General features: G+C 43.8%; 1 protein-coding gene across 2 annotated transcripts in view; it reads right to left on the reverse strand.

The window, feature by feature from the left end:
• Window positions 1-19,102, reverse strand: part of ADK (adenosine kinase) — a 256,903-nt gene that overhangs the window by 187,807 nt on the left and 49,994 nt on the right. The gene's annotated exons all lie outside the window — the stretch shown is intronic.

The following is a 19,102-nucleotide window of genomic DNA, read 5'->3' on the forward strand; positions in this document are numbered from 1 at the left end:
CCTCGTCACGTCATGTCTGGACTACTGTAACGCTCTCTACATGGGGCTCCCCTTGAAGAGCACTCGGAGGCTCCAACTGGTCCAGAATGCGGCCGCGCGGGTGATTATGGGGGCAACTCGGCGCACCCATGTATCACCTCTCCTGCGAGAGCTGCACTGGCTCCCGGTGGTCTTCTGGGTGCGATTCAAGGTGTTGGTGACCACCTTTAGAGCGCTCCATGGCTTAGGACCTGGGTATGTACGAGTTCGCCTTCTGCCACTGATAGCCTCCCACCGGCCAATACGCTCCCACAGAGAGGGACTCCTGAGGGTGCCGTCGGCCAAACAACGTCGACTGGCGACACCCAGGGGGAGAGCCTTCTCTGTGGGGGCACCTGCCCTCTGGAATGAACTGCCCCCGGAGATTCGCATGATCCCCGACCTACGTACCTTTCGCCGTACCCTTAAGACTCTTTTGTTTCAACAGGCCGGGCTGGTTTAGAAAATGAATTTTAATTGGGTGTTTGTAGTTTTTAATATAAGGGCCAAATTTTTAATCTAAATCTTAAACTGTTTTTAAATTTTGTGGGTATATGTTGTTTTAATATGGCTGTACACCGCCCTGAGTCCTTCGGGAGAAGGGCAGTATAAAAATTTAAATAATAATAATAATAATAATAATCATCATCATCATCATCATCCTTGGTCATCTGTGCATTCCACAATTTTTATCCCATCAGTTTCAGCCAGTTTTACTGGATCATACATTATTTGCCTTCCTGTGTTCAGATTTCTAGTGCTTCCTCTTATTGCTCCATATTCTGCATTTGCATAGACACACAACCACCTTTGGATCATAAAACTTGATTCATTTATTCCTGTAATCATCCGCTCATTATGAGCTGCCACCACACGGCCCTCCCAGTTTCAGTATTTGGTGACACACTAATTTCTGGGCTGTCTTCTCCCTCCCCCACCATATTTAGTCACAGGTTTTATGATCAGCTTTGCAAGGCGCCTTCTAAACCAGGGGTCTCCAACCTTGGCAATTTTAAGCCTGGCGGACTTCAACTCCCAGAATTCCCTAGCCAGCTTCTTCCCAGTTCCTGTGAAATGCAGCTCTTCCCTTGCCCGAAGCCACTCATCTCAAAAGATGTGCTCCATTGCTGAAGAGTCTAACCTCCTCCCATTGGCACCATCTGTGTAGCCAGCTGTTCACTTCCAATATTCCCTCTCTCTTGGGTCACATCCTTCAACAGGAAAGCCTAATGAAAATGCCATCCGGGCTTCCAGTTCCTGCACTTCTTGCCCAGGTCTCTTGCAGTGTTTTCAAGGCCGTGTCCTGACTATTTCATTCGTTCCTTCTCTGCCTAAGCAGAAAAGGTTAATGGTCAGGGAAAGTAAAATGTTAGGAATATTTACATTGCATCCTGATGTAACATACTTCCCTTGACAGATTATTTCTTCACCTGCTTTCGTCCCATCACTTCCAAATAAAAGCAAGAATCCTTCTTTTTGTGGTGCCGGGAAGGTTTTTTCAAAGGCTTTTGTAGCTGCTCTTTATCTGGGGATCAGTGGTGGGTTGCACATTATGTTGCTACAGGTTCGCCATGTGCGCACGTGCCCGGTTCGCAAGCACGCATGCGCTTTCCATGCATATGTCCGGCCTCAAAAACGTGCCTAAACAGGACAACATAGAGCCAAGGCGTGTGGGCAGGCCCACCCGTGATTTCTGCTACCAGTTTGGGCAAACCAGTCCGAACCGGCTGAATAGTACCTCTACATGAGGCTCCCCTTGAAGAGCACTCGGAGGCTCCAGCTGGTCCAGAATGCGGCTGCGCGGGTGGTTATGGGCGCAACCCGTTGTGCCCACGTGACATCCCTCCTGCGCAAGCTGCACTGGCTCCCAGTGGTATTCTGGGTGCGATTCAAGGTGTTGGTTACCACCTTTAAAGCGCTCCATGGCATAGGACCCGGGTACCTTCGAGACCAACTTCTGCCACAAACAGCCTCCCACCGGCCAGTTCGCTGCCACAGAGAGGGACTCCTCAGGGTGCCATCTGCGAAGTTATGTTGGCTGGCGACACCCAGGGGGAGGACCTTCTCTGTGGGAGCCCCTGCCCTTTGGAATGAACTGCCCCCGGAAATGCGCAAGATCTCCGACCTCCGTGTATTTCGCTGTGCCCTCAAGACCCTCCTGTTCCGCCAGGCCGGGCTATCAATTTAATGACTTTTAAATTGGGTTTTAAATTTTTGGGGTTTTAAATTTCAGCCGAATTATGTAATAATTTTAATTATTTTTAACTGATGTTTGTCTTTCTGTTTTTTAATAGGCTGTACACCGCCCTGAGTCCTTCGGGAGAAGGGCGGTATAGAAATAAAATTATTTATTTATTTATTTATTTATTTACTGGGGATCCAGGAAGATTGTCAATGGACTGTCATGGAACCTATTCTGGAGCTCCAAAGAATAAGGACTCTTCTCAGCAGACATGGGTGTTTGTATCAGTTTTCCATCGCTCTGCTGGGAAGCTTCTTGCTAATTTTCTTCTTCCACAAGTGTTTCCTGTAACTCAGGGATGGGCAACTATGGTCCTTTTACAACCTGTGGACTTCCAACTCCCAGAATGCTGGCTCAGAAATTGTGGGAACTGAAGTCCACAGGTTGTAAAGTCGCCCAGCCCTGCTGTAACTGATCCCAGAATTTCTCCTCTTACTCGGGAAATCTGGAGGTGTCAGAAAGTGTGTGAAGTTTTGTTCTAGTCTCTTAACCTTCTCTTCCAGGTTTACCATCATCAAGGAAGAAAGCAAACACAGTACGCCTTGTGTTAATTGTAAGAGCATTGTCCCATGTTCCTGTTCCTCAGGTGAATAGGAAGGAGATTGAACCAAAAACGATCCTTCTCTTTGACTTCCCTGCCAAATTCTTGTCTGCTTCCCCAGTTTCCTTGGTGAGTGAATTTGTTCTCTGAAAGATGACATCTTTATTTGTCCCCAAAATTGCCACAACCAAATAAGCAGCAAAGACTACACCAGTCCCTTGTAAAGAAGCCATTTGTTAGCAATTTCTCCCTAGCTTGACTCTTTCTTTCTCTTCTGCTTCCTCTCCCTTCTCTCTCTTCAGCTGGAGGATTTATTTTAATGAGAGAATCAGTCAACTGTTCATTAGAAGTGCAATATACAATCAACTAGGATGAAAAAGACTTTTGGTTTATTAAATTGGAATCATTACTTTGAATCAGTGTGGTTTGGTGGTTAAGATGTAAAAATGGAACTGGGAAGACTCAGGTTATAGCCTACCCATAGCCATACAAAGTCCCTAAAGGACCTCCCCCCTCCTCTCTCCCCCTCTCTCCTCAACCAACTTCATAGAGATGTTGTTGTGATTAAAAAACGGGAGGAGAACATAAGCAGTATTCTACTGGATCAGACCCCTGGTCCGTATACTCTAGTAGCCTGGTCATCCAGTGGCCAACCAACTGCACAAGGAAGCCCAGTAGTTGCACAGCAGATGGTTTTCAGCAGCCGTCACAATGTCATCAAGGCTACTAGTCACTTCATCATGGTTAGCCTATTTTGATCCAACCCTTTCTTTAAGCCAGCCAAGCTGATAGCTAGCATGCCATCTTGTGATAACAAACTCTAAAGGTCCCTCCTCAGTGGTGGGTTGCTACCGGTTCTCCCCAGTTTGGGCAAGCCAGTAGCGGAGACGGTGAGGTGAGAGCGAACCGGTTCTCTCTGACAGTTAGCTTGGCCCTCCTGCCCGCCCCTGTGTTATACATACCTTATATTCAATCGTCTTGAGTCCAGCTGAAAGGCGCGGCAGAGCGGATTGCTGTATCTCAGCTGTTCCTTAAAACACTGCGCTTGCGCGGAGCACAAGTTTGGTGTGCATGCAAGAAGCACATGGATGAAGCGAACCGGTGGTAACAACAGTTGAAACTCACCACTGTCCCTCCTAAAGTTTATAGGTAAAGGTTTCCCTGTCCAATCATGTCCAACTTTAAGGCACGGTGCTCATCTATGTTTCTTGGCCGAGAGAGCCAGCATTGTCCAAAGACACTTCCATGGTCACGTGGCCAGCATGACTATTCGCCAAAGGCACACGGAACACTGTTACCCTCCCACCGAAGTGGTACCTATTAATCTACTCGCATTTGCATGCTTTTGAACTGCTAGGGCACGATGGCTCAGCGGTTAAAAGCTTAAGATGAAAATTCCTTTATCAAAACTATCTGACAAAAAATAATAATAATAATTCAACTTGAAAATCATTTTTGGATGATTATTCCATAAATGAGCCTGTACCACATCTGAAATTTGGGTTTCTCTTAGCCTCAATATTCTAACTTTCAAATTTTCTATTTATCCTATTATTTATTCTGTGCTTATTGCTGTTCAATAATTACTTACAAATGGAATAGCTATAAAGCTATTTAACTTTTTGGCATATTCTCCTTTTTAAAAAGGGGCAAATGCCTTTGTCTAAGAGGAACTAGTAGGTGGAGAAAAAAGGTTTCATGATAACCTCAGGCATTGTTATCACTCCACATTCATTTATTTCTATAGCTGCCTTTTGTTATTCGGCACGAAACCTTCTGTTTCATGGGATATGAACTATTAATTTTATTCATGGCAGGGATATCCAAGTTGAGCTGGAGCTTTAAAACGTTTAATGGTACACTGAACTCACTGCGAAGGCCCTTTTTCTACAACAGAAACAGGTCGGCTTAGGAGATGTATCTCCCTCCCGCTTGCTCCACAGGCAGGTTTAAGGAAAACAAATGATGACGGGCCTTCTCTTTTCAGACTAGTTTGCTGGAAAGACAGCTCAAAGGACAGAAATCTGGAGAAATGTAGGAAGGAAAAGGACGAAAAGCTATATAATACATGCATTTGTTTATCGCCCTCTTGGATTTCCGTTTTCTCAATCCATCAATCATTTTTGGGTAGGCTGTATGGCTCATTTCCACTGTTGGAAAAATTCAGGGTCCTATTTTCTCTCCTACAGAACCAAAATATTCTAGAATGGAACATTCAAAACCATTCAGTTTTGGTCGCCACGATGTAAAAAAGATGTTGAGACTCTAGAAAGTGCAGAGAAGAGCAACAAAGATGATTAGGGGACTGGAGGATAAAACACACGAAGAACAGTTGCAGGAACTGGGTGTGTATAGTTTAATGAAGAGAAGGACTAGGGAAGACATGATAGCAGTGTTCCAATATCTCAGGGGCTGCCACAAAGAAGAGGGAGTCAAGCTATTCTCCAAAGCACCTGAGGGTAGGACAAGAAGCAATGGGTGGAAACTAATCAAAGAGAGAAGCAACTTAGAACTAAGGAGAAATTTCCTGACAGTTAGAACAATGAATCAATGGAACAACTTGCCTGCAGAAGTTGTAAATGCTCCAACACTGGAAGTTTTTAAGAAGAGATTGGATTACCATTTGCCTGAAGTGGTGTAGGGTTTCCTGCCTAAGCAGGGGGTTGGACTGGAAGACCTCGAAGGTCCCTTCCAACTCTATTATTCTATTCTATTCTATAACCCAGAAGCGTGTACTTCAGAACCGGTAAGGAAGGTAAGTAGACTTCACCCCTGCTTAGGATTATGAGCAACGAACTATATAGGAAGGTCCACCTTGGGGACCAACACAGGGGCTAGATCTAGCAAAAATGAAGCACTATGGTCTCCTTTTCTGTATTTTTCACCACCATCTTTTATGCTGTGACCCCGACTGAAATCTGGCTTCTGGATATTTGGATTGGACCTTGGCGAACTATTGCTTCGTGGATTGCTTTTTGCTACTGGACCGGACTGAGGATAAACTCTCTCTTGCTTACTGTGAGTGAAAACTGACTTGGTAGGCATTTCGCAGTTTACTGCCAAAACTCTTATCTGCAAGGGTTTCTAAGTCTGATTGCTTAATAAAATCTTGGCAGGCGTGCCTGGTTGTGTGTTTGCCTGTGTGGGGAAGGGGGAGAGAACATTTTATCCTCCGATAAAACAGGACATTTGTAGCTCCAGGTTGAAATGAGGGCTGGTTGGTGGATGGTTTTCTTGCAGACGTTTCATGACCCAAACTAGGTCACATCATCGGTGCATATTATCCTCTTCCTCAAGTTGGTTGTGATAACAGCTTTCTTACTGCTTTTTTTTTTAAGGCAGAAGAAATGGATGGACAGGATTTATATTTTGAAATTGCATCTAATAAGTTTGTAACAGGAAAGGCGTCTTCTGTCCCCTCCCCTCAGCAGTCTTTGCTTATCAGAAGGTTGACAAGTGACAAAGTCAATGAAGGAAGCCAGGATTAAGGTCGTAAGTCAGTCGTCACATGACTGTAACCGATTTTATGATTTTTTGTTTGTTTGTGTGTGTGTGTGTTGTTAAGCAAAAGCTGTGGTTGGTGGTTAACCAATGAGCACTCTGGGGAGGTTGGTCATAAGTTCAAATAATCACTTCGCAACCAGTCATAAGTCAAGGATTACCTCTGTGCTTTTTAAAACCCATGTATTAGAATGCACCGTACTGCATTTGGATAAAAGATCCCACGTGTTTGCACCTAAGCCCCTGATAATTTACAAGACGCTGATGCTAAAGCTTATTTTAAACCCAAAACACTTAAGAAAAGAGTCACGGAAGAGACCACGATGTTTGGAAAAATCAAGGCAAACAAAACATGGGCGGACAGAAAATAAGGCGCCTAAGACACACCTGCATGAACTATCAGGAACTCAAGGAAGCAACTACTGTTTTCCCCCGAAAATAAGACCCTGTTTTATATTTTTTGAACCCTGAAATAAGCGCTTGGCCTTATTTTCAGGGAGGTCTTATTATTTTGGGGTGCATGGAGGAAACCAGAGGAAATGGCGGGGACCAGCTGCTCATGCGTTTAAATATTTTCAGGGAGGGCTTATTTTAGTGCATGTGCTCAAAAGCCAAATTGGGCTTATTATCAGGGGATGTCTTATTTTAGGGGAAACAGGGTAGTGGCAGGCAGACATCCACTGAGTCACAGAGTCAGAAGTGACACCACAACAATGATTATCTTTGGGAAAGCGTTCTATAGCGATATCCCTGCATATAAAACACAAAACCTGCTTTATGCAGATTACAAATTCAGTTCTAAAATATTGGTGAAACAGGCCTGGGATTCTATCAAGAAAGGCTCCTTCCAGCTATCTGTACACCTGGTGTATCTTCATCCCTTCACAGCTTCAGTGGCAAAATGGCCTCAAGCTTTTTTTTTTTTGTTGTTGTTGTTATTATTGTAATAGGCCTTTTTGTGGTACAGATTAGCTTTTATTTCAGTCTCAACAGGACAATTTTAAAGAGGGAAAGAAGCAAAACAGCAGCAGCACCATCATGTGGCAGTCTGTTCATCTGCATTCAAAATGGCAAAAATTCTTTATGGCATTATTGGCAGTTTAATAACGTTAACCATCCCATTAGAGTGGGGATTAAATAATCAAAGACTCTTAGAAGAGAAGGCATTTAAAAAAGAGAGAAACCTAATTCAAAATTAGCCAGCTTTAGTATATAAGAGAGTAGTTCTGTTCACAGAAATGTTACATCATTGCTGTATCTGTGGAAGAAAATTCCAGCCATGAATAGCTAGGATCCTGTCGTGCTCTTGGCTTGTCAAATCCCATAGGATGGCAGGCAGGGATCTTATCTGATGGATCTTTCCTGCAGATTCCCTCTGCTCCTCTCGAGCAAAACACCCCACATCTGAGTTGAAGCCGTAGAAGCCCCCACATGCTGGGATTATTTTATAAAACCGTTTTTTTTTTTTTTTTAAAGCAGAGGAGAGGGACAAATGATCACAGGCTAAGCTTGGATTAAACAAGTTACATTTCTACATTTTTAAATCTCTGTTTATGTTTGTACAGAAGTAGTGTAAACAAAAAGGAGGAGGAGGAGGAGACAAATTAGCTTCTGACTAAATTTGAAAATCAACTATACAAGCTAATCCCTTTGAAGCAGGCTCCAAAGAGTTCTTGATTATGGCCTAAGGCCAAGGAACATAGAGCCAGGGCAGGGGTGACCTTGGAGAAGGGAGAGAAAAATACGATTTAAAGCAGGAAGAGAAGGGATCATTAGAAATAAAACCAGGGGTGGGCTCCTGGGGGTTCGGCAGGGTTTGGTTGATCCTCTAGCTAAGGATTGCTGGGGTTCAGAGAACCCCTATATGCCACCCCTGGTTGGCCATACCCACCCCTCCCCTCCCAGGAGTCTCCACACGGTAAATGCAGGGGCCACGCAGATGGTCTGGGAGGGCAAAAAACGGGCTTACTGGAGGTTCAGGAAATAGGGCGGCATATAAATAAATAAATAAAAAAATCTGGAAACAGGCCTGTTTCCAGACTCCGGAGGGCCTCCTGAGCTCAGGGGAAGCAGTTTTTGCCCTCCTGGAGGCTCAAGGAAAGCCTCTGGAGCCTGGGGAGGGTGAAAAACAAGCCTCACGGAAGTTCTGCAAGTCCAGAAACAGGCCTGTTTCCGGCCTCCGGAGCCCAGGGAGGCCGTATTTGCCCTCGCCATGCTCCGGAGGCTTTCTGGGAGACCGAAAAATGGCCTCTGGGAGAGCGAAAAATGGCTCTCCTGGAAGGTCTGTAAGGCTGGAAACGGGTCGTTTCTGGCCTCCAGAGACTGGGGGAAGCAGTTTTCGCCCTCCCGGAAGCTTGAGGAAACCCTTCGTTGGAGGTATTACTGTCAGGAAACCCTGACAGCCTGATTGCATTGCTTTCAATCCGTAGAAGAGCAAACAGTTTACTCTCTTTCAATCCCTTCCTCTCTAATCTCTCTTCTCTGCAAGGGGCAGGGGAAAAAATACAAGTCAGGCATAGGACAATGTGTGCTGACTGTATTGACAACCACAAATGGTCACAAATAGGCCGTAAAGCTTTTGACACCACGTAGCCTTTTGAGCAAGCTGTCATAGAAGGCAAATTGTATCCCCAGGCCAATATTCCCCATTCAAGTAGGCTTCATTAAAGTTGAGACAAGGACATGGAAGAGTAGCTGTCATTATTCGTTATAAAGCTACTGTACAGTCTGGTCTTGCTGATTTGAAAGGGCAAATGCGATTTGTCTGAGGAATGGGTACCAGGAGATAAGCTGTTTCACACAGATAATCGCCAAAGGTTTGCTGGTGTTGGGATACCGATAAACTGGGCTGAGCTTAGGAAGAGGAGTCTAGCTGTAGATCCTCAATGTGAATGTTGAATTCACAGTTGAGTTAGGGAACTATCAGAGTAGATGCCGTCCTTTTTCTCGGGCACTTAAAGGGCCAATCATTGCAAACAATGATACTCCCCTGGGAGAAGAGGAAGAGCAGACTAGGCAACAGGAAGAAGAGGACAGGAGCCGGAGGGCAGAAACTTCATAGAAGAAGATCCAAACTCAAAATAAGGAGTAATTGCCTAACTGGGAGAGCTACCAAGCATGGAGTAGCCTTCTTCCTGGAGTTATGGAGGCTCAATCATGGACATTTTCCACGCAACTGGGCAATTGGTCTCCAGGATGGTATGAGACTTTCTGCCCTGGGCAAGAGGTTGGATTAGAACAGGGGTGTCAAACTCGATTGTATTGAGGGCCACATCAGGGTTGTGTTTGACCTGGGGGTGGGATGGGCATGGCCAACTTGACATCACTCATGTCGGCGCACTTGTGGTGGCCCAAGTGATCACGGCCTTCCCGAGCTCCGTTTTCACTGGCAGAGGCACCGCGGGCTGGTCCTTCGCTGTTTCCAGGGCAGTCCGATGGGCCAGATCTAAGCACCCTGCGGGCCGGATCCGACCCCCGAGCCTTGAGTTTGACACCCCTGAACTAGAAGATCTCACCATCTACATTTTGAGGACCCTGTCTTAGTTGGCAGTCTTAATATATGACTACAGTACAGCACTGCACAATGAATGCCATCGTTTTTCTCTTTCTTTTCAGATTGCTTTCTTTTCAGAGGGCTGTGAAAATATTTACAGACCCCTCACATCAGGACATAAACTGTTTCAACTCCTAACCTCAAAACGACACTATAGAGCACTGCACAGCACTGCACACCAGAACAACTAGACGCAAGAACAGTGTTTTCCTGAGCTAAGTCTGCATTACTATTACTATTAGTCTTCTCATCGTTCCTATCACCCATCTCCTCCCACTTATGATTGCATGACTGTAACTTTGTTGCTTGTATCCTTATGATTTATATTGTTTCCTAGTATGATTTGATTGCTTATTTGTACCCTATGACTATATCATTAAGTGTTGTCTCTTATGATTCTTGATGAATGTATCTTTTCTTTTTATGTACACCGAGAGCGTATGCACCAAAGACAAATTCCTTGTGTGTCCAATCACACCTGGCCAATAAAGAATTCTATAAAGAATTCTATTGTATTTCTTTTTTTTTCTTTTTTTTTCTTTTTTGAAAAAAAGTTTTATTTTAGATTAAAATAAATTATTTGATATGGGAGATATTTTATCAATGGTTTGACAAAAAAGTATGGAGATGAGATAGCATATATGAAATGTTTAAATATTTGTCTTCAGTTTAAGTAAAGAATAATTGTTATATGAGGAGATCTGGAGAATTGTAAGCACGAAATGATTTCAACCGATTGAGATGCTGTCTATAATTGTTTGTAAGGATGATATTTTTATGTTGTTGTTGTTGTGTTTTTATTTTATTTTTATTTTAATCAAGACTTCTATTGTATTTCTTACATTTTTATTTATTATATTACGGTCGGTTACCATGAACAAGAATTTAAAGGGAAAGGGGGGGGGGGGAAGCTATCCTTTGGGGACCTTGATTATTAATTTCATAAAAAAACCAATGGCCAATTGCAGTGTTATCTGGAGACCCATTTCCCCTCCTGTTTTGGAAACACGAATTTGGCTTTGGCCGAAGAGAAGGTGCAACAACGACCTTCTCTGGTAGGTCAAGCAATATTTATTTCTTTTCCATCCTGCCTTTGTTATTTGTATGAAGAACTCAAGGTAGTGATCATATCTAACTCTTCTTCTGTTCTCCCTACAACAACAATCCTGTGAGGTGAGTTGGGTTGAGGGAGAGAGAGATACTGGCCCCAAATCACCCAGCTGGCTTTCATTATTATTTATTAAATATGCCTAAGGCAAGAGTAAAACTTACCATCTCCTAGTCCGGGGTCTCCAACCTTGGCAACTTTAAGCCTGGCGGACTTCAATTCCCAGAATTCCCCAGCCAGCTGGCTGGGGAATTCTGGGAGTTGAAGTCCGCCAGGCTTAAAGTTGCCAAGGTTGGAGACCCCTGTCCTAGTCTGCACCATTAGGCTACGTTGCCTCCTGATAAGAGCCTCTCACTATTCCCATCCTTCCCCCAGAATGATGTCTTTACAAATTAACAGCCTCAGAAGCAGGGGTGAAATGCTCCCGGTTTGGACCGGATCGCCCGATCCAGTAACGATGGCGGCAGGTGGTTCGGAGAACCGGTATCAAAAATCCCTGCCCCCCCCCATGCCCAGCTGAGCTGCACAATCATCAGAGCCTTTTTTTAAAAAAAAACTTTTAAAAGCATTTTTTTCTACAATCTCTTCGGCCGAAAAAATGCTTTTAAAAGTAAAAAAAAAAAAAGCCTCTGATGATCGTGCGGCTCAGCTGGGATCGTCAGAGGCTTTTAAAAGCATTTTTTCTACAATATCTTGAAGAGGTTGTAGAAAAAAATGCTTTTAAAAGCCTCTGACGATCCCAGCTGAGCTGAGTTACCTCATCGTCAGAGGCTTTTAAAAGCATTTTTTTCTGCAACCTCTTAAGGTTGTAGAAAAAATGCTTTTAAAAGTAAAAAAAAAAAAAAAAAAGCCTCTGATGATCGTGTGGCTCAGCTGGGATCGTCAGAGGCTTTTAAAAGCATTTTTTCTACAACCTCTTCAGCCGAAGAGGTTGTAGAAAAAAATGCTTTTTTTTTTTTTAATTTGATTTATATGCCACCCTTCTCCGGAGACTCAGGGCGGCTTACAATGCGCTAAGCAATAGCCTTCATTCTTTTGTATATTTATACAAAGTCAGCTTATTGCCCCCACAACTGGGTCCTCAATTTACCTACCTTAGAAAGGATGGAAGGCTGAGTCAACCTTGAGCCTTGGCGAGATTCGAACCTGCAGTAATTGCAGGCAGCTGGTCTTAATAACCAGCTTAATAACAGGGTGCCTTAGACCACTGTACTACCGAGGCTCTTATTTTAAAAGCCTCTGACGATTCCAGCTGAGCTGAGTTGACTCATCGTCAGAGGCTTTTAAAAGCATTTTTTTCTGCAACCTCTTAAGGTTGTAGAAAAATGCTTTTAAAAGTAAAAGTAAAAAAAAAAAAAAAGGTGGCCACGCCCACCCAGTCACATTAAACCCTCACCCCCTACCAACCCATGCCCACAGAACCGGTAGTAACAAATTTTACATTTCACCACTGCTCAGAAGCGATGAATAATATCATAGAAAAGAGTCCTCATCTAGCCACGTGTTTTGCATAGTGGGACACAGAAGGCAAGCAACATTTACGGTGCAGACATACTTCAAAACAGAAGAAGGCAAAGCTGCAGTTTTAAGTAAATACTTCAGAGGGAGACAAACCCCAGTCCATGTAAATATTTATATTTCCCTTCTGTCAGCCGCATCCACTTTTCAAAAAGGAAGATGTTTCTGTAGCATGCAACGTTAACATTTCCATTTCTTCACAAAAACATTCCCTCTGGGAGATAAAACTGTTCCAAAATCTACCCCAAAATCAGGTTGCTTTCATCCAAATAATATTCACTCCATACTTATTATTCCCCAAAAACACCTATTTCCCAAACACATTTGTTATACTCTCTTTTTTTTTTTCCCTGAACAGCGATGCGAACATACAATGAATTGCCTTTGGAAAAAACACGGCTCGCTTTTTTTGGAGGAAAAAAAAAAAAGGAAAGAAACCCTCAAAAATGTACTGAGGCAGAAAACTAAATGTGAAGCCGAGGTTTTCAAGTTCATCCATGAAAAGCTTTAATTCCTAAACCGAACTGCGGCTTTAAGCTTCTTTTTTCAGAAAAGACAAACAACTGTGGATTGCACACATACCGCAATTGGGAGGGGGGGGGATTCTTCTATGAAAGAGGTGGAAGCGTCAGGAAACAAGCAGCATCGGAAAAAACAAAAACAAGCCAGTTTGAAATTTGCTGCATAGATTTTTGTAGCGGCAAGAAAAAGCAGCACCATCTAGCATCGTTCTTTGAGAAGTGCAAGGAACGAATTTGGACGGGTATTTGCGACGTATGTATTTTTAGAGGCAGGAGAACTTCAAACCAAAGCATAATATGAACAGCGCAATTAGATTTCCAATAGAGAAAGCACTTTAAATGTGCATGTATGTACTCTAGCTTATTCGTTCCAATGCGAATAAAGATTCATTTTGAAAAATGGTGTGCAGGTTGTTTAGCTGGATAAAAGCAACAAAGAGGAGAAGGAAGTAGTAACATGCCTCTTTCTGCCAAAGCTAATTGAAAACCACAAAAATAGGAGAACCATGTGCAGTTAAAACAAATGACAGAACACATTAATGCTAACTCTTTTCAGAGGGAGACAGGCTCCTAGAACCGAATATGAAAATATAATTGAAATTACAGGAAAGCAAGCCAGAACACTAATTTTCCTTGCCTGAGTATCTGCGATAGCCCTCTGCAGAAGGGAAAACCCTTGGCCACTCACAGTGCAATCAGAAAGTATTTAGACCTGACTTCATTTTTGTTCTCATTTAGAATGTTTTAAGGCAGGGGTCTCCAAAAAAAAAAAAAGAGTATAACAAACAAGGCAACTTTAAGACTTGTGGACTTTAACTCCTAGAATTCACCAGCCAGCCGTCTTGAAATCCACAAGTCTTAAAATTGCCAAGTTTGGAGACTCCTGTTTTTTCGTCGGGCCCTGAAAACCTATTTATTTCAACTAGCTGGGCTGGCTTGAGTTAAATTTTAATTAGATTTTAAATTGGATTGTTTTAATTTACGGCCAAAATATTTAATTATTTTAAACTGTTTTTAAATTTTGTATGTTCTGTTTTTTACTTTGGCTGTTCACCGCCCTGAGTCCTATTTGGAGAAGGGCGGTATAGAAATGGAAACAAATAAATAAATAAAAATAAAGGAAAACAGGACAATTTTGTCCAAAATTGCAAAGAAAAAAATACTGAAACAAAGCCTATTTTTGTTTTTAAAAATCCAAGTAGAATTTTAAAAAAAATGGAATGGACTGTCCAACGATGTGTTACAGAAAAATGCAACCACTTTAAATCTTTGGACGTGTATTGCAGGAAGGCAGTGTGTTGATATCCTCATGTAAATTATCTTAAAATAGAAGCAGCAAAGAGAGTTCAGGTTTTTAAAAAAAATATTTCAGAAGAGGGGACTAGTTTGTTTATGTTGATTGTACTAAAGCCGTGATGGCGAAAACTGTGGCACGCGTGCCACAGGTGGCATGCGGAGCCATATCGGTGGGCACGCAAGTGTTGCCCTAGCTCAGCTCCAGCGCGCATGCTGAATCCAGCTGATTTTCGGGCCTTCTGGTCCCACCGGAAGTCAGAAAAAAGGTCGTTTCCGGCTTCCAGAGGGCCTCTGGGGGGGGGGGGAGGCTGTTTTTGCCCTCCCCAGCCTCCTAGAAAGCCTCTGGAGCCTGGGGAGGGTGAAAAATGGGTCTTCTAGTCGCACCGGAAGTCAGGAAATGGGCCGTTTCCGGTCTCCGGAGGGCCTCTGGTAGGGTGGGGAAGGCCATTTTCACCCTCCCCAGGCTCTAAGAAAGCCTCTGGAGCCTGGGGAGGGCAAAAAAACCCGGGCCTACTGGGCCCACCGTGCCATCGCATACCAAAAGCATGGGGGAGTATGGGGGGGGGGTTCGCATGCACATGCGCGGGAGGGTGGGGCGCATTGAATTATCGATGTGTGACCCCCCCACACTCCGCCCACTTTTGGCACACGACAGCAAAAAGGTTAGCCATCACTGTACTAAAGCAAGATTCCATTTAAAGCAGGATTCCATTTGAGATGTTATAAGGCAGGGGTCCCCAAATATGGCAGCTTTAAGACTTGTGGACTTCAACTCCCAGAATTCTCCAGCCAGCTATGCTGGCTGGAGAATTCTGGGAGTTGAAGTCCACAAGTCTTAAAGCTGCCATGTTTGAAGTCCTCTGTTATAAAGGTTATAACTCTTAGGGCTGAAATGATCATTTATCCAGACCAGAGGTGGATTTCACGTAATTTTACCACCAGTTCACCGCACACCGAAAATGTGAGTCCGTGCCTTCTGCGCATGAGCTTTGCTCGCACATGTGGCTTGCACAAATGCATGCAGCTTAGAAAACGTATCTAAATAGGATGGCATAGCGCTGGGGTGGCAGGTCGCCACTACTGGTTTGCCCGAACCGGTCTAAACCGGCTAAATACCATCACTCATCCAGACAACTATACAGAACCATTTTTAAAATAGGAAGTCACAGCATTCTTTTGAGGATGAAGCTTGGCTGACCTTCAGTGAAAGCACATCTTCAGGGAGCATTGATTATTATAAAATGCATCTCACTGAAGATATTAATATTTATAATATTAATAACTATATGATATCTTAATAATATTAAGATATCAATATTTTGAAGTTCTGATGCATCAGAAGCTATGCAAAAATAGCATGTGGTCATTTAATGATTATGATAAATGATTTATCTACTCCATGCATGCCCCTGGTCTGAATCACACTGGGGCCTAGAGGATGGATTTTCTGGGATGATTCTTTGGCTGACACCTCTATTTTCATTCCAAATGTAACAGTTAATGTAGACTAGGGGTGTCAAACTCAAGGCCTGGGGGCCGGATCCAGTCCGCAGGATGCTTAGAACTGGCTCGCAGGGCTTCCCTGGAAACAGCAAAGGACCAGCCCGCAGTGCCTCTGCCAGAAAAATTGAAGCTTGGGAGGGTTCCCTTTTCACTTGCAGAGGGTTGCAGGAGGCCATCGCAGCCGAAAACGGAGCTTGGGAGCCCGTTTTCACTGGCAGAGCACTCAGGTTGCCACAGGCACCAGTGACATCGAGCTGGCCACGCCCACCCTGGCTATGCCCACCCCGGGCCCCCAAAGTGAAACACAATCCTGATGCGGCCCTCAATGAAATCGAGTTTGACACCCCTGATGTAGACCATCTACAAGACAATATTATTTTCAATATATTTTGCCATACTGTACAAGTTTTCAGAACTTTAAAGATGCCAGCACAGTTTCTGATGGGAGATTCTACTACTATGATCATGTACACAACAACAAAGAATTGCTGCCAGTTCTTTAGCTGGTGTTGGCCTTCCTACTTACTGTATTTTTCTCCAAAAGTTAGGAGGTCGCAATGTAATGGCTTGCTATACATGTGATGTGGATCCAAGCAGTGTGACCTTTGGTAATTGATGTCAAGTTTTGAGGTTGTCTCAAATAAATTGCATTTCAAACAAAGTCCTTGAAGAAAAACTCCTATTTATTAAGCACGACATTCTAACCTGACTCCAAACAAAGCCAACATTGACGTCCAGCCCCAAAACCCTCCCTTTCCGTTCCCCACTCCCCTGCACTCATTGGCCATCTTCCAAGTCATTCTACCCCTAATCTACTCCAGCTCAAAGGAATTTCCCCCCTCCCATCCCATCTCCTAGGGATATTATCTCCAGAGAAAATAAGTAGGTGAAAAGTCAAACGTCCCTTTCCAGACGCCTTCGCTTCTCCTTCTTATGTCAGCACTAGAGTAAATGCAGGTTGAAGTGCTGACAATTGACAGATGGAAATTTTGTCAATGCCAGATTTTCTCATTGGCATCCAAGATCTTTTGGTATGGCACCCAGAAAAGGGTGCCCAGATAATCACTGGGACCACCATGGCCAATTTATGCCATAATCTTTCAACTTCAATGTTCAGATCTTGATACTCTATGAATGTCTCCAATTCTATCCTGCTATTCCTTGGTATTGCCACATAAATTTTCCATAGTTTCTTCTTTTCAATTGCAGTTAAATCTGGTGTGTTATGGGGCCAAGACTTCATCAGCTTGCATTCAAAAATCCCATAATATTTTAACCTGCTCATTTTCAACCACTTTTTCATTACTGGCAGATGATAAATCATTTCGGCAATAATGTGATTATAATATATAATAATGAATGATGTCTTATGTCATTATTATTAAAACTGGTGATATGACCAATCCCAGTTTGGAGATCGTTTGCATTATTTCGGGGATGCTTGTATCTATGAGGGAGAAGTTGATTGTTGAAAAAGCTAAAGAGGGCGGAGACTAATTAATGCTGGGATAGGAGACCACCCTGAGATCCCAGATCTGCAGATTAGGCTAGGAAGTAAAAGAAATAAAAAAGATCTTAGAAGACACTTTAATTCAAAAGAGAAAACTGTCATTCAAATCACAGGAAACATCTAAACGTTTAAAAGGAAAGCTGACTGTGAAATCACTTTGATTCTACCATTTATACATGTCATTTTGACCGTGAGATAATAATCTTACATTCATTTGCCACGGTTAATATACCCTTGCATGAGCTAAGTGGCACTGCATAATTCATGGAGCAAGCAAATGTTTCTACAACAAAGGAACCCAAACCAAGATTTTCAGAGCTGATAAAAAGCAATTATTTCACTTATATAAACATCTAACTGCTGAGAACTTGAAGTCACTGCATCCCAGGGCTTCTTCTGGAAGTGTTTTTGGAAATAAACTCTCAAGTCAAGTGCACACATTTATTCCAAAAGTCACCCATCAAGTACCACTTTTTACATGTATGCGATCAAATACAACTATGGCAACAATATAAGTTTGAATTTTGAAACTACAGAGAGTCGGCTTTAGGAATAAAACTAAACGAACTGCTGTAGTCCTTGACTTACCACAGTTCATTTAGTGACCGTTCAAAGTTACGACGTCACTGAAAAAAGTGACTTATGTCCGTTTTTCACACTTACCACCGTTGCAGCGTCCCCAGGGTCAAATGATCAAAATCCAAATGATTGGCAATCGGCTCACATTTATGACGGTGGCAAGTGTCTCGGGGTCGTAGGGTCCCCCCTTTGGTGACCTTCTGACCAAGCAAAGTCAGTGGGGGAGTCAGACTCACTTAACAACCGTGTTACAAACTTAACAACTGCAATGATTCACTTAACAACTGTGGCAAGAAATGTCATAAAATGGGGCAGGGCTCATTTAATAAATTTCTAGAAGTTCTCCAATGTATCTTCCAACCCCTGGATGAAAGGATGGATGGATGGAGGGAGGGAGGGAGGGAGAGAGAAGGGAAGGGAAGGGAGGGGAGGGGAGGGAGGGAAGGGAAGGGAAGGGAAGGAAGGAAGGAAGGGACAGGAAGGAAGGGAAGGGAAGGGAAGGGAAGGGAAGGAAGGAAGGGAAGGGAAGGGAAAGGAAGGAAGGAAGGGGAGGGAAGGGAAGGGAAGGGAAGGGAGGAAGGGAAGGGAAGGGAAGGGAGGGAAGGAAGGGAGGGAAGGGAAAGGAAAGGAAAGGAAAGGAAAGGAAGGAAGGAAAGGGAGGGAAGGAAGGAAAGGAGGGAAGGGAGGGAAGGGAAGGGAAGGGAAGGGAAAGGAAAGGAAAGGAAGGAAGGGAAGGGAGGGAAGGAAGGAAAGGAGGGAAGGGAGGGAAGGGAAGGGAAGGAAGGAAGGGAAGAGAGGGAAGGGGAGGGAAGGGAAGGGGGGAAGGGAAGGGAAGGGAAGGGAAGGGAAGGGAAAGGAGGGAAGGAAGGAAGGGAAGGGAGGGAAGGGAAGGGAAGGGAAGGGAAGGGAAAGGAAGGAAGGGAAGGAAGGAAGGGAAGGGAGGGAAGGGAGGGAAGGGAGGGAAGGAAGGAAGGAAGGAAGGAAGGGAAGGAAGGGAAGGGAAGGGAAGGAAGGAAGGAAGGAAGGGAAGGGAGGGAAGGGAAGGGGAGGGGAGGGAAGGGAAGGGAGAGGAGGGGAAGGGAGGGAAGGAAGGAAGGGAAGGGAAGGGAGGGAAGGGAGGGAAGGAAGGAAGGAAGGAAGGAAGGAAGGAAGGAAGGAAGGAAGGAAGGAAGGAAGGAAGACGTTCGTATTATTTTGTTTCATTTTAAATGA

Source organism: Pantherophis guttatus, chromosome 6, assembly GCF_059756535.1.
Source record: "Pantherophis guttatus breed Tessera chromosome 6, ASM5975653v1, whole genome shotgun sequence".
Taxonomy (NCBI): Eukaryota; Metazoa; Chordata; class Lepidosauria; order Squamata; family Colubridae; genus Pantherophis; species Pantherophis guttatus.